At 40.5% G+C, this 2995-nt stretch overlaps 1 pseudogene across 1 annotated transcript; it reads right to left on the bottom strand.

The window, feature by feature from the left end:
• Nucleotides 1-230: 230 nt before the first annotated feature.
• On the bottom strand, nucleotides 231-1393 carry LOC116104510 (annotated as a pseudogene). Its single transcript, XR_004123934.1, has one exon. The product of XR_004123934.1 is annotated as a 60 kDa heat shock protein, mitochondrial pseudogene (transcript).
• Between the last annotated feature and the right edge of the window lie 1602 nt (nucleotides 1394-2995).

Here is a 2995-nt window from a genome sequence, read left to right as displayed (position 1 = left end):
TTCTATACCTATTTTATGATCTTCATTAGCAGGCTTTAATGAATCCAAGGCTGGGATGCACCAAAACAGAGTGGGGCCCTCTCTTAGAACAATGCCTTCTTCAACAGCTGCTCTCGGAGCATTGAGAGCATCTGTAACTTTGTCTTTCTTCTCATTCACTGCAAGATCACTTGTCCCTCCAACCTTTAACACAGCTACTCCCTCTGAAAGTTTAACAAGTTGTGTTCAGCTTTTCCTTTTCATATTCACTAGTTGTGATGTCTAGCTGCTCAGTGATTTCTTGAATAGGTTTTTCAATGTGAGCTTTGTCACCTTTTCCTTTCAAAAGCATGCTATCATTTTTGGTGACAATGACCTCTCCAACTTTTCCTAAGTCATGAGCTTAAACAACTTCAAGATTTAGATTCAACCCCTCTTCTCCAAACACTGCACCATCAGTAGCAATAGCCATATCTTTAAGCTGGTTCTTCCTATTGTCCCCAAACCCTGGGGCTTTGACTGCTACAACCTGAAGACTAACGTTTAGCCTGTTCAAAACCAGTGTTCTTAGAGCTTCTCCGTCAACATCTTCAGTGATTATGACCAAGGGCTTCTGATGAGCATTAGCAATTTCACAAGCAGCTACAATGATCTGAACACTAGAAATTTTCTTTTCATTTAACAAAACATAGGCATCTTGGAATCTACACTTTTGACCTTTTGATGTGCTAATAAAATATGGGGAAATATATCCTCTATCAAACTTCATGCCTTCAATAATTTCTAGCTCATCATTCAGGATTTTCCATCCTCCACTGTGATGACACCCTTTCTTCCAACCCTTTTCATTGCATCAGAAATGATGTTCCCAATGTCTTTGTCTCCATTTGCAGAGATTGTAGCAACCTGAGCAATTTCTTCAGGGGTTGTCACAGTTTAGATTGTTTCTTAAATTCAGCAATTACAGCATCAGCAGCCAACATCATACCTCTATGGATTTCCACTGGATTAGCCCCATTGCTGATCTTCTCAAAGCCCTCCTTGGCAATAGAGCAAGCCAGAACAGTGGCAGTGGTGGGGCCATCCCCAGTCTCTTCGTTTGTGTTATTGGCAACATCCTGAACAATTTAGCTCCGATATTTTTGTATTTATCTTTCAAATCAATTGATTTTGTGACAGAGACCTCATCTTTTGTTACTTTGTGACTTCCCCAACTCTGTTCAATAGTCACTGTTCTTCCCTTTGGCCCCACTGTAACAGCTACAGCATTGGCTAAAAGGTCTACATCTTGAAGCATTAAGGCTGGAGCATCCGCACCAAATTTTACATCATTAGCATAGGCCCGAGTGAGATTTGGAGCCAGTGCCAGGGATGTTGATCTCATCTGGCAAAGGACTGTGGGTAGTTGAAGCATTTCTGTGGAGGGCAGTGGCGGGAGAGCAGGAAGCAAGGCAGGCCATCTGTGGTGACTGAGGGCAATTTGTCACTTCTAAAACATTAATGTTGTTTTCTAAATTCTCTCATACATAAGGAAGGTGTGGTGGTTTGAATATGCTTGGCCCAGGGAGTGGCACTATTTGGAGGTGTCAGTTTGTTGGAGTAGGCGTGGCCTTGTTGGAGAAAGTGGGAGTGGGCTTTGAGGTTTTATGTTCAGACTCCACCCAGTGTGGAATGACAGTCTCCTGGCTGCCTTTACATCAAGATGTAGAACACTCAGCTCCTTCTCCAGCACCATGCCTGGATGCTGCTATGCATCATCCTGATATTATCACGATGATATTGGACATCCTGATATTAATTATCATGATGATATTGGACATCCTAATATTATCATGATGATAATGGACTGACTGGACCTCTGAACCTGTAAGCTAGCCCCGATGAAATGTTTTCCTTTATAAGAATTGCCTTGGTTATGGTGTCTGTTCATAGCAACGAAACCCTAAGATAGAGCAAACAACAGAACATTTTAAACAATTAAATAAATCAGAATTTTGGGTGTGTTTTTGGGGGGGATATAGTGTATGAAAAGCTCACAATTAAAATTTTGATCTTGCAGAAGACATGATCCAGATTGAAGAGTCTACTAAACCAATGCTTTACTGTGAGTGAATGTGTGTGTGTATGTGTGAATATGTGTGTGTGTGAATATGTGTGTGTAGTGCATAAGTGTGTATGAATGTGTATGTATGTGTGTGAGTGTGTTTTATGTGTGTATAGTATGTGAATGTTTGTGTAGAGTTTGTAGTGCGTATGAGTGTGTGTGTGGTTTATGAGTATGTGCATAGTATGTGTGTGTGTGTGGTTTATATGTAGTATATGAATGTATGTGGTGTATGAGTGTGTGTGTAGTGTGTGTATGTGTTTGTATGTGGTATATGAGTGTGTGTGCTGTATGAGTATGTGCATAGTATATGTGTAGTATGTGTACGTGTTATATGAGTATATGTATAGTGTGTATGCATGTGTTTGTGTGTGGTATATGAGTGTGTGTATAGTGTGTATATAGTGTGTATGTATGTAGTGTGTGTAGTTTGTATGTTGTATGAGTGTGTGTAGTGTATGTATAGTGTGTATGTGTGTATATACTGCATGTGTAGTTTGTGTGTTGAATGAGTGTGTGTGTGTGTGTGTGTGTGTGTGTTGCAAGGTACTGATTTCAGCCTGATATGGTACAGCTGACATCAGATTTTCACTTGCAACTACTATGTTATTACCTGCAGAAATCTGGTTGTTGTATTTGTACTGGATTTCATTTTTTGGGTGTGAATATATGTGGCGTATATATGATCACACAGGTGTGTGTAATTACTTGTTTTCTTCGTGGGTGTGTGAAGCCCAGATGTGAGTGTTTTCCCTCTTACTTTTTGAGACAAGGCCTCTACAGAAGCCAGAGCTGGCCACTTGGGGTAGACCAGTTAGCCAACAAATTCTGGGGATTTGTAGGATTTTAGCCTTCAGTGCTAGCTTTACAGGTGAATATAACCATGCCCACCTCTTAAACGATGTTAGAGAT

This window comes from Mastomys coucha, unplaced genomic scaffold (assembly GCF_008632895.1).
Source record: "Mastomys coucha isolate ucsf_1 unplaced genomic scaffold, UCSF_Mcou_1 pScaffold22, whole genome shotgun sequence".
Lineage (NCBI taxonomy): Eukaryota > Metazoa > Chordata > Mammalia > Rodentia > Muridae > Mastomys > Mastomys coucha.
The sequence above is the reverse complement of the archived record's forward strand: the minus strand, read 5'-3'. Positions and strand labels throughout refer to the sequence as shown.